Source organism: Pantherophis guttatus, chromosome 2 (assembly GCF_059756535.1).
Source record: "Pantherophis guttatus breed Tessera chromosome 2, ASM5975653v1, whole genome shotgun sequence".
Lineage (NCBI taxonomy): Eukaryota > Metazoa > Chordata > Lepidosauria > Squamata > Colubridae > Pantherophis > Pantherophis guttatus.
The window spans coordinates 71570220-71582730 of NC_142064.1; the positions used below are offsets into that span (position 1 = coordinate 71570220).

At 38.0% G+C, this 12511-nt stretch overlaps 1 protein-coding gene across 3 annotated transcripts in view; it reads right to left on the reverse strand.

Annotated features, from left to right (window-relative positions):
* The window catches only part of RFX3 (regulatory factor X3), a 196690-nt gene extending 186874 nt beyond the window's left edge, over positions 1-9816 (reverse strand). For all 3 annotated transcript variants that reach the window (XR_015732265.1, XM_034410326.3, XM_034410324.3), the window contains exon 1: positions 7637-9816. The gene's annotated coding sequence lies outside the window, so the exon portion shown is untranslated. The remainder of the gene's footprint in view (positions 1-7636) is intronic.
* Positions 9817-12511: the final 2695 nt, after the last annotated feature.

Below are 12511 nucleotides of genomic sequence, written 5' to 3' on the forward strand. Positions count from 1 at the left end.
CCCATGTGATTGAACAAAAGAATTAAAATTTTGGAATTTGTAACCATAGCAGAAACAATTGCTCTTAAATAGTCATAGGATTTATAATCTGAAGTTTAATATAAACTGTTGTGACAATGATGTTTTGAAATTTAAAGCATATGAAGTGTTTTAAGGATACAAAACTAAGAAATCTCCTTCCATGTTCATGTATGAATATATTTACATGCAATTTAGCATACTTTTCTATGTCCATCAATCTTCCCTAACCTGGTAACCTTTAGATGTGTTGCAGTGCAAATTTCAAATGTTATTTATTTAATGTATTTATTTAAACAATTTACTATAGCCACCCATTCATAAAAGTTACTCTAGGTACTGCATAATTTTTTTTAAAAAATTACATAAAATACGCCCATGTTTAAAACATTTAATTTTCAATCCACACAGACCAGAACAAATTAACCCATCAAATAGAGATCATATAGTTCAGAAATTTTAGCTTCAATATATTTAGAAGTGACAGGTTGTATAAGATAGTTCTAGACAAAATAGAGGTGTGCATTTAAATACATGCTGGAGAAGAAGAAAATCTTAACGGTGGCCAAATAAAATAGAGCAGGTAAACAAAGCAAGTTTAGCAGCATTTCTAAAAATGCCTATAATACATCACTGACATTAGGCTACACTGGAACAATATATATTTCCTATCCTATTTAAATACTGTAATGTGATAGATTGTTAGGATTAGATTCTTTAAATTTTAAAGAATTTCTAAGTTTATTACAAAAATAATTCATTTAAATTTTATTTATCCTTTTTAGTACAAAAAATCTATTTAAATCTAATCAAAATAGTATCAATACCTACAATCCTTAATTTTGAGGAGCATTGTGGCTCACAAGGTTGGACTGCTGGGCTGTCAATCAGCAGGCTCACATTCAAGACCCATCATTGCCATGGATAGGGTGAGCTCCTATCACATGTTCCAGCTCCTGCCAACCAGCCATTTGAAAGCGGGCTATCACAAGTAGATCAATGGGTACCACTTCAGTAGGCAACGTCATAGGAACATGAAAAGAACCCCCAATTGGGCAAGTCACGGGCAATGGTGATATCACTGGCAAATCCTTTTGTCGTGGAAGCACTTCCAACACCAAAAAAAATCCATAGTTTTAATAAGGTGAATCAGATGAATTTAAAATCTTCATCACACTTTTTGTAGTTGCTTACTCTAATTCGCACACATTTTAAAAATGGGTAGCCTGCCTAGTGTTCGTGTGCAATTGAGTCATACCCAACTCCTGGCAATTGTATTGACAAATGATTGACTGACTGGTAATTGGTAATATACAAAGTATAGAAACAAGAACATTTAAAAAGATACCAAAGCAAAGTATTCTTTAAGAAAAAAGAATATATCTCAGAAGAAATTTCATAGCATACTCAAATTTAATCTAATATAGTCTTTGCCACCGAAGTCCACTCTGCCTGAACATAAATTTCTGCTGTGTACCTCCTTAAAAGCAACCCAGAATTTATGAAAATAGAATACAGTGTTGTAGTACAATACAGCACATAATACTGATTCCCTTCTATGAAGACAAAACACCACGTACCAACAAATCATGCCATTCAAAACATTCTTGACCCCTTAAAAAGCATTCAAATATCCACCACAGGTGGTCCTCGTTTAACTACCACAATGGGGACCAGCAACTCAATCACTTAGCAAAGTGGTCACTAAGTAAAACCACAACTGTGCTTATGATTTTACTTCAACTTTTTTTTTTTTCTTTTTCTGCTTTACAGACTTGAGAAGGTTGTAAATATAAGGACTGGACATAAAGTTACCTTTTCATCAATTTTATAATTGTGAGCGGTCACTAAACAAGGCAGATGCTACACAAGAACTACCTGTATAAAGTTCAGTATAAACACTATAGCCATTATACCGACAGTGCTGCTAAAGACTGTTGTTCTTTCACTATACAGATTTTTTTATTTACAGTCATGGTCATTGTCCTTTTCTTAACAGAGAATTCTAAGAATTGAAAACACATAAGGAACTCTACATTAATGCCATCAAGTTTTTCCCTTATATAAGTGCACAATAGTATCTTTAGCTTGCTGCAAGTTTGGGAGTTCAACAAAAATGACAAGGGGAAGATTGGACTTAGATTTATACCAGGAAAACAGTTTAGTAATGAAGGAAGATACCTAGGAACCCTGGATTTTTTTTTCTTCCTTTGTGATATTTAAGAAATAGGTTAACTGTCTTTTGAAAATGATCGAAGCATAATTTAAAATATCCTTTTATCAACAATAATGCAATCTGAAAAGTTATGCCTTGCTAGAGTTCTTAAATAATAACATTAGTTCATGCAAAGTAATCTAAAGTAAATGAGGAGTCCTTTTACATACACACACACACATTCTATTCTATTTTCATTCTTTATTTTCCACAATTTCCATAGCCAATTGTAGGTATGCAATTCAGAGAATTCTTACAGCAGATTCAAGTAAAAGCAGCATTTGTTTCCCAGGAGTATTTTCCATTTCTATGAGAAATACCCTCCTTGAAACATGCTGTCAGTTCAAAATTTACATCCAGATCATATATATTTGGTGTTAACTAAAAGAAAGATGAATCCCTCCCCTCCCATTAATTAAGCTTTGAATGGGAAAGTTAGCTTACATTTATTGAATGGGAACCTATATTAACCAAAATGAGAGAATTAACAAGACGTGGAAACATTAAGCTGCAACATAAACAAGTGACCTTAATGGAGGCAGGAGAATGGGAGAAGCCAGCACCATTGCTTTTGCCCATTGACAGCAAGCATTGTAGAATAATATGTAGAATCAGTAGAGAGCCTCTTTTATACATAGGGTGTATATATTCTTCTGGAGTCCTCCATTTAGTGAAGCAAAAACAAAAGCAGCTGTTTCTTTTCCTCTACAATTTAACTGCAACAACTCACACTACCATGAGAGCAAGAAGCAGGGAGTGCTCAATGTTCTCTTCTCCTCCTCCTCCCATGAATGGGAATATTGTAAGATTTCATGATTTGACAAGAATGAGAAACCTAAGCTTGCTTGCTTGCTTATTTATTTAAGAGATTTATTTAAGATCACTTCCCATCTGATGAGCCACAACTCTCATACCAACAGTAATTAAGAATATTAGAAAACAATAAAAACAACACACACACACCAGAAAAACCCAGAGACCTAAACCAACAATGCCCAGTATATATTTTTTTAAAAAAACCCAAAGTCATGAAGTGGAGCTCACCCTATCATAATGCTTGGGGGGACAGCCAGTATTATCTCAATAAAACAATTATGGTATAATTTTTTGGTTGGAAAGTGTAATTGAGGCTGTCCCAACTTCCATCAGAACACATTCAATGAAGAGGAGGGAACCACATCTCCGAATCATTTATTCTACTATGAAATGGCTCTTATTGTTAGGAAAAAAAACCTTCCTAACATTCAGTATAGCCTCAATTTATTATTATTCCATGTCCTTTCTAGAATAAGAGCAGGTCTCTTCTATGACTTGTACTTTCACATGTTGGAAGTGTGCTATTCTACTGCTAAACCTTTTGGAAGACATTTCTATTCTTCTGGCTGACGAATATAACAGTTACTTTAGTTCAAATCCAGAGGGAAAGAGTTTGCAGAGTTTGGAAAAAATGCAAAAGAACACTGCAAGAATGAACAAAAGAGCAAAATTTAGGGGCTCAGAAATCCTTTATTATGCTCCAGAATAAGAGACCACACCATTAAACTCAGTGTAACTTATTTCAGAATAAGCATTCAGAGCTTTATACTTGCTAAGCCCAATACATTAACCTTTTGAACTTTCCAAAGTTTCTTTTTCCATCCTTCTTTTCTCCATCCTACTTCTGTTACATTTTATCCCCTTTCTGTACTTTTCTCCTTTTTTCTTTTTCCAGCATTGCTTCCATTTACCTCATTTCCATTCTCTTTTCTTTCTCCCTTTTTTGCTGCTTCTGCTGGAACAGGTTTGAATGATACGTACGTTACTTTTTCAATTATTTCACACAAAATCATTTTTAATTAGCAAGGATACTTTCAATTTATACTTTAATTTTTAGTACTCCTTTTGGAATGTAAGCTCTGATCAATGAACATATACTCATGAATGTGTACACAGACAAGTGTGCCACATGCATATATTTGATGGAGTGTATATTTGATGGAGTGAAAAAAAAATCTCCAGGATTAGTCTCAACAAAAGTTATCAAAGTGATAGTTGATTAGGTATGGAAGGTGGAGTTCTGGGGAGTTCTTATAATATTTTTATGTTTAATGTTTCTTTGGAATTGAATTTTTACTATTGTTTTTGAGTTTTAGCTTAAGTTCAAGGTCCATTTGGAGATGTATGGTAACTCTCATAGAGTTTTTTCTGCTTTTTAAACATTTTCCATATTTTTCCAGAAGAGCATGTGTCTCACATAGATTTCGATGCTCTGCATTAAGGATATGTGTCCTACTCCACTAAGCCCTTAGCCATCAGTTATAATCACTATATATGTTACTTATAAAAAAGAGCAAGAAATCTCCAAATAAGTAAGACCTAGTTACCTACTCAAGAGCATGGATTAAGGGCATGGCAGCATCCTGGAATTAAGGAGAAACTTCTTAACAGTGAGGACAATTAACCAGTGGAACAGCTTGCCTTCAGAAGTTGTGGGTGCTTCATCACTGTGGGGTTTTAAGAAAGACTGGACAGTCACTTGTCTGAAATAGTATAGGGTCTCCTGCTTGAGCAGGGGCATGGACTCGAAAACTCCAAGGTCTCTTCCAGCTCTATTCTGATGGGTTGATTGATTGACCTGAAATAAAATGAGCCACTGTATCCACTTGATCTACAGCAGAGCAATGAAAAGCAATTCAGTAAACTATTCAAATCTTTTTCATCTTCTCCAGATATGATGGATGCTAGTGGAAATGATACTGTCTACCACAAACACAAGTTATCTGGTAGATAGCTAAATAAAGATACCAGTTGGGTGTTAGAATATGATAAACAAAGACTGAGATCCATGTATAAAATATATAATATGAAAAAGGATCCAGTTATGTAACATGAAAATATTAGATTAATTAGCATTTGTGATTTTTAATTTGACATCCTCCTATAGTTCAGTGAGATATGTCAACAAAGGAAATATACTTTTCTTATATTATTTAATAAGTCAAATAAGAAAAGATATGGAATTTTTGTCTCAACAAACTTACAAATTTACCTTCTGAACTACCCAAAGAACCTTTTCTCAATATTTTAGGTTAGTATCGGAGCATAATCTGTTTTCTTACCCAGGGAAATAGCTCATTGTGATATCTTTAAAGTTAGCTTTTCTGCAAAGAAATTTAATATGTACACTAATATTAACCAAAGTAGCCCTGTAAAAGCTTAAAAAGTAATGCTATGGAATCTTATCATTTTAAGATACAAAAGAAAAAACCATAACAAGCTGATTAGTTGATCACTGTTGTTGATCAGAAAAAGCTTCACTATTTGCCTTGTAAGTCTGCACCATATCGCAATGGTCATACTTTATTAATACACTAAATGACATATTCTGGCTTTGAATCTATGGTGCATTGTAATCTTAGCTATTAGAAACTATACAGCTAAAAAAATACTATTTTTTCTAAGTTTATAAATTACAAATTTTAGCTTAAAGTAAGACAACAGGTGGATGCAGCCAACAAAAGGAAGCAGAAAATTGCCCCTACTGTAATAAGAATATAAATAGAAGAACAATTAATTTGTACTCTGTATATAAAATAATTTGCAATGTACATATTAATACCTAATGAAAGAATAATCTATCCATTTCTGTTTTTACAGTAGTCTTCAGAATGTTATAATATACCTTTCATATATGTGTGTTTGTGTGTAAATGCACATAGGTACACATATATTCGGTAATAAGTTCATGAACTAAAATTATACGATACATGTCTTATTCAGAAAACAGCCCAAAATCCTAATAATCATCTAACCTGCTTTGCAACTGACAGTCTAAGAAATAATATACCCTGATAGACTCTTCAGGGGTTGTTTTATCAGATAAATCAATATATTTTTGTTGGCATTGTTACAAGTAACGTTCTATTCAATACAGATTTCACAACTGTGAAAAAAAATTACAGTTAAAACAGTCTCTTTTATAAGTAGTAGTCAAATTAATAGAATGTAATTAGGAAACCTAGAATCTCTTCCAAAATCACAATAATTTTAAAAAGTGAGTTGCAAGACATCTGGGTTGCATTCTAAATAATATGAACTCCGATGACCAGCATTAGTAATTGAGAAATGTTTCAATACCATGTTAAAAACCTGGAGCAGAGGGGGGTCAGGTGCAAAGTAACTGAATGTCAACAACCTGTCTTACTAAGGTGTATAAGAAATATTACCTTTTGTCCAGGAAGAGCAAACAATTACCATATGCTCCTGGCACAAGTCCTCCTAAAAGTCATAATTAGCAACTAGAGTGATGATTAACATTCACATATTCCAATTCACAAGATTTGTAATTCTTTATGATCAACTTAATTTCCATTTCAGCATTCAAGAAAAATAAGAAGATAAGAGTAATTAATATATGTAAAAGCTACAACAACTAAGAAGGTATCTGGATACATTTTTCCTACCCCTTTCTTGTATCTTTTCATTTCATATACAAAACATCCTAAATAAACATAATTTTCAGACGAGAAAGGTTACTTGCAGCTTTTACCCCAAGCTTAATCCAGGGAGAATCATAACAAATTGAAATTATACACATGCATTAAATTTGAATTAAATCACACCTCATGAATTTCTCAAATATTTCTCTTACGTCTTTCAAATCAACATTGTGTGGTATTGCAGTGTTTAATGAAAGATCTGCACCACAAAGATAATTGCCTATGAATGATCAAGCTAATGTCAATATGTAGGAAACAACCTGCTCATAATAAAGTACTGAAAAGGTTAAAAAGCAAGTAGGGTGAGGATGATCAGAAGCAAAAAAAAAAAGAAGAAGAAGAAGAAAAGTTCACAAGCATAGTAAATCTATCCAATCCCCAGTTGGGAGTCCAAGGCCCACACACAAGTTCCAAACCCCTAAATCTTATATATCAAATTCCCAATTCCAAGTTAAAGCATGGGACTACCCAGAGCATGGACAGCCACCTTATTTCCCCGTCGTCCATTAACTCCCTAAAAATAAGAATATGAGGCACATTAAAACGAACAAAAAATACCCCCCATTCCTCTCCAGACACCTTATGGGGATCATTAGGGAGCTCCCCCCCCTCGCATCCAATTTCCTTTCCATTCTTAACCCCCCTCCCAGTGCAAATCATACCCACTTTCCCATTTCAACTCCACCAATTCACTACAGCCACTATCAGAGAAGAAAGGAGGGGGAAGAGGGGATATATAAAGAAAGCACAAAACAGGCCGGGGGAGGAATCACACACACATACAGTCTCACACATAAGACACATTACAGTTTTCCCCGCTTTGCACACATTCAGTGATTCAGCTCAATGGAGCAACTCCAGGCCGGTTTCTCGATGGGGGAAAAAAAAGGAAGGGGGGGGGGTTGCACATTACAATCATATTCACCTGGGCTGTGGAGGGCTGTGGTAGTGGTGATGGTGTTGCTCTTGCTGCTGGAGGTTGTTGTTGTGGGTGATGATGAGGATGGGGGTGAGGCTGGGGGTGAGGAGGAGCAGCAGCAGCAGCAGGAGGAGGTGGTGATGGTGGTGAAGGAGGAAAGGAGCCGTTGTTGTTGATGGGTAACAGTCGCCAGGACTACGGTGACTATGGCGCTTGATTCACAAGGCAACGGTTGCTATAACTCACAAAAGGGAGAGAGCGAACGAGAGAGCGAGAGGAGGAGAGGAGGCGGTGGCCCAGCCTCACAGGCCCGGAAGAGGCGGGGCTTTCAGTATGAATGATAAGTCCTCTTCCCCCCTCCCTCCCGTCGGGCTGAAGAAGGGAATTGGGGGATGAATTTTACACGGCGGATGGGGGGGGGGGAGAGAGAGAGAGAGAGAGAAAGGGGGGGGGAATTAATGTGGGTTTTCTTCAGTACATCTGCGTGTGGAGGAGGAGGAGGAGCGCGTGTGTTCCCGAGGAACAGTTGGACTGCACGCGGCTTCGAGAGCAACACGCTCGCTCGGCACAGCCGCCTCGGCGCGCGCTGCAATCAACTCCCTTTCAACGGGAGGACATCCAAGGGGCGGGACTACGATTCCCGGCTCCGGCGTGGTGGTGTTGGAGGTGGGGGGAGGCCTGGCAATGATCCTTTTATTATTATTTCCGGGGGGGGGAGAGAACCGAAGCCGCGCTGATAATCGAATATCCCGCCTGCGGTGTAGCGGCTGAGCTGAAAGGTGTAGCTTGTGGTTAATTTGAGGAGGGGAAGCTCTTCCTTTGCCCGCTTTCGCACTTCGGAGCCGCTTGGAAGAAGGCGCGTGGGGAGAGCGTTCTCGCCCCAGGACCTGATTTCTCCCTGTTCTCTCTCTTCCACCACCCCCTCCGCCCTTTTAGGGGCGTTAAAATGGCTCGGGTTGAGTAGTGCCGCCGCCGCTGCCGCCATCTTACGCGGGGAAAGTGCGGCAACCAGAAGGCTGGAGGTCTCCTGTGTGGTTCCGAAATGCGGGGGATGGGCAGAAGCCAAACCGCCCTTTTCCAGGCCCGGGGGGGGGGTGCTTGAGGGAAGAGGCGGGGCTTCCGCGCTCGCGGCGGGGAGGAGGGGTTACCACTCGGCCCGCCCCTCCCTCAGCGCCCCCTCTTCCCCTCAGGGTGGCTGCAGGGCAAAGATACCCCCGTCAGATGCGTGGCGAGGAGGCCGCCCGAGCTTCCGCCGGTGCTAACGAGGCAAAGGCATCAGGATAAGGCGGGGAATCCCTATTTCTTGACGACGCCGGTAGCCCAGCTTTGGTTTGCTGGGCCCCCACGGTGGGAGGCAGGAGCTGTTCGTTTCTGCTTTCTTCTTGCTCCCCCTTTTTCTTGATACTTTTCTGTGCAGCTCTTTCCCGGGAAAGCAGCCCAGAAAAAGCGCAGTATAAGTAGACCTTGACTTACGACCACAATTGAGCCCAAAAATTAAGCGAGATGTTTGTTAAGTGGGTTTTGCCCCATTTTACGACTTTCCTAGCCACAGTTGATAAGTTAGCAACTCAGTTGTTAAGTGAATCTGGCTTCCCCTCCAATTGACTTTGCTTGGCAAAAGGTGATCACATGACCTTGGAACACAGCAACGGTCATAAGTATGAACCAGCTGCCAAGCGTCTGAATTTTGATCACATGATCATGCGGATGCTACAATGGTTGTGACTGAAAAATGGTCATAAGTCACTTTTTTCAGTGTTGTGACTTTGAACTGTCACTAAATTAATTGTTGTAAATTTAGGACTACATGTAGTTTCTGGCATTTGGCATTCAGTTGCCGTCTCTGCCTATGTTTCAAAGAGAAGGCAAAAAAAAAAAGAAAAGTGATCCAGGCAATATAAAATCTTGCAGAAAGGATCGCTTCTCAGATGATCTCTTCAGCTTCCCCTAAAAGAAAGGGATTCTGGCTTATATTATAGAAACCTACTGACCTTCAGGCTATTTTTCAAAAATCACCGTTTTGAAGTCTGTTCATTAATGTGAAATCAAAAAAATTACTACCTCCTATAGCTCAACTTGAGTCACAAATACAAATAATGATCCTATTTTATCCATATTGCTGGATTTGGAGACGGAAGTGCTGTGAAAGGCAAGATGTACATCGGATGAGAATAAATAATACAACCAATATAGTATTGACTCTGTTTTTGTTTTCCCTGGAATGTTTACAGTAGAAGTGTGAGCTATGTATGTATGCATAACAATAAGTTAGTGTTGAGCATAAACGGTGGTATAAATAGGAGATATTCAAAAAATGAAGTGAATTTCTGCATAGCTGTAGAAGGATCTTCTCTCCTTTGCCTGGCTTGGATGCTGTTATTTGGACTGGATTTGGCTCTTGTTATCTGACTTCAGAAGACATTAAAAAGAATCCAACGAAGAACAACTCTGCATGTTGTCATACTCTGGTGGTGAAATGTTAGGAAGAATTGGTTTTGTATTATTTTGTAAAGAAAGGAAGGGAACTTACTAAGTGTTCAAAGACCTGTGGTGTTGCGTTAAGGATAGGAACAAGCTGTTCTTTCTAGGGCATAAGAGGTTTTCAGATCAGCCAAATAAAAATTCAGTAGAACTTCACAGAGTGTTGCTTTTTTGTTGAGAATAGCGAGCTTTGGATGCAAACAGTCTGGATCTTTTGCTGCATTAATAGCATTTTTAAAGAGCAGATTTTAGAAATAGCTGATTTCTGATGGCACAGTTAGTCCTCAGTACAGAAGAGCTGGCTATGTCTTACATTTACTTCCAGCATTGTCTTCTTTAGTAAACTTAGCTTGATATTTGTTTATTTATTTTGTGTCTGTCATGAGCTTGACTAGATGTTAAGTACATCTACTCTATGTAAAATTAATCTCATTCAAAACAGAAGGTCTGCTCCAAGCCTACATTACTCTGAAATATTCCATGTCCTAAAAATCAGGATGACTCCCTCCCTGTTAATATTCAAGAGGGAATCAATACCACAGATTCTTCAGAGAATGAGTATTTTAAGTGTACTTCTTTACCAATTTTACCAACCTAACCTTGCAAAACCCTGCTAGAGCATTTATCGTAATCAGCTTCTCCTTAGTATTCACCACTAAAAACTGCAAAGAAAAGAAAAAGGGTCTTAAATTAGTACCTACCTTTGCTGTAATGTCACCAACTTTCTGATGCCATCATGTGCTGCTTTCGAGATATCCAGGGGAATGAACTGCAGTTCCAATCTTCGGGAAGTTGACTACTGCTACCCTATCAGAGCACAAACTTACAGAATATTTTTATGCCCTGCACTGGGAAAACTAGTACTTACAATGCTCTACAAGGTTGGCAAAATAAGTTGGGGAACAGGTGTATCAATGTTTATAAGAGTATGAGGCAAAAATCAAAATAATCTCCTGAGAGCCTCAATTTAGGTAAGTGGAAGGATATAAATATAGTGGTAGCTTTTAGTTTTGTTGTTTTCCATTCTAAAATAAAATTCAGTATTGCTCACAATACTGGGCTGCGGCTCAGCAATTAAAGACACTGAGCTTGTCAAGACCCAAGCACCTCATGACAGGGTGAGCTCCCGCTACTTGCCCCAGCCCCTGTCCACCTAGCAATTTGAAAGCATGGAAAAGCAAGTAGATAAATAGGTACCACTTCAGTGGGAAGGTAACAGCATTCTGTGTGCCTCAGCATATAGTCATGCTGGCCACATGACCACGGAAGTATCCTCGAACAATACTGGGCTCCCTCAGGTAAGAAATGGAGATGAGCACCACCCCCTAGAGTTGGACATGACTGGACCGAAGTCACTTTTACCTTTTTATTGTTCACATGGAAGAGAGAAGCCCACTAGAGCACATAGAATCACCTTTATTGAAAATATGCAGTCTTGGATTTAGTAGGAACAATCTCAATATTACATTATATAGCATTTCTCATCATAATTAGATCTCAAACCAATGTAGTGATTGGAAATTAGAGGAAAGCTATGGGCTTTTTTCCACCTGAAAATCTTTCACTGACAATATATTGCATACATAGGTTATGCCACATAGGTTATACAATCAGATAGCCGCAGTGAGATTCTTTAGTTGTAACAGGCAGAATCCTACAGCAGGAAATAAAAAAATGACCTTTTTTTCTGTCAAAACTGCATTAATATCAGTCAGCCCGTATTGCATGAAGCTACATATGCAGAAGTAGAGCTTAAATGGAACTAATATGAACTTCTGCCTAGGAAGATCAGCACCAGCTGCATAGGGACAGCACTCTACATGGCTCACAGATGTTCCCTTCAGGAAACTGTAATCACTTTTGCCTTTATTTTATCTCATACTAGGATCTATAGACTTCAAAACATTCTGAAACTCTTATCATTAATTTATCTGTTCCTTTCCAACTGAATTACCGTTGTCTTTATTGTATATTCTATTGTATCATTGAAGCATAACTGATAAAACCTCTTTGGTTTATCAGATTCAGAATTCCTCTGACTATGACCTTGAGCTGCCAAAATTATATAAAATTAAATGCATACCTATTTTTGTTGAAACAGTCATTTCATGTTTAAATAATGCCTATGTATAAAACCAATAACTCATGTTTCATATTGCCAAAAAACTGTCTTATGACATCAGCTCGTTTATTCATCTGTCTCAGAATGTCTACCTTAATTATTGTGTTTTTGCTATTTTAGATGGAAATCTGTACCAATATTACTTGTAGATACTAGGGATTGAACTTTTTATTCACATGTGTCAACCACAGCCCTTCCTTCATCATTCCTAATAATGTCCACCAGCCCATACCCCTCCCCCCAAAATATGTGCAGACTTTTAACATAACACTTTTTTT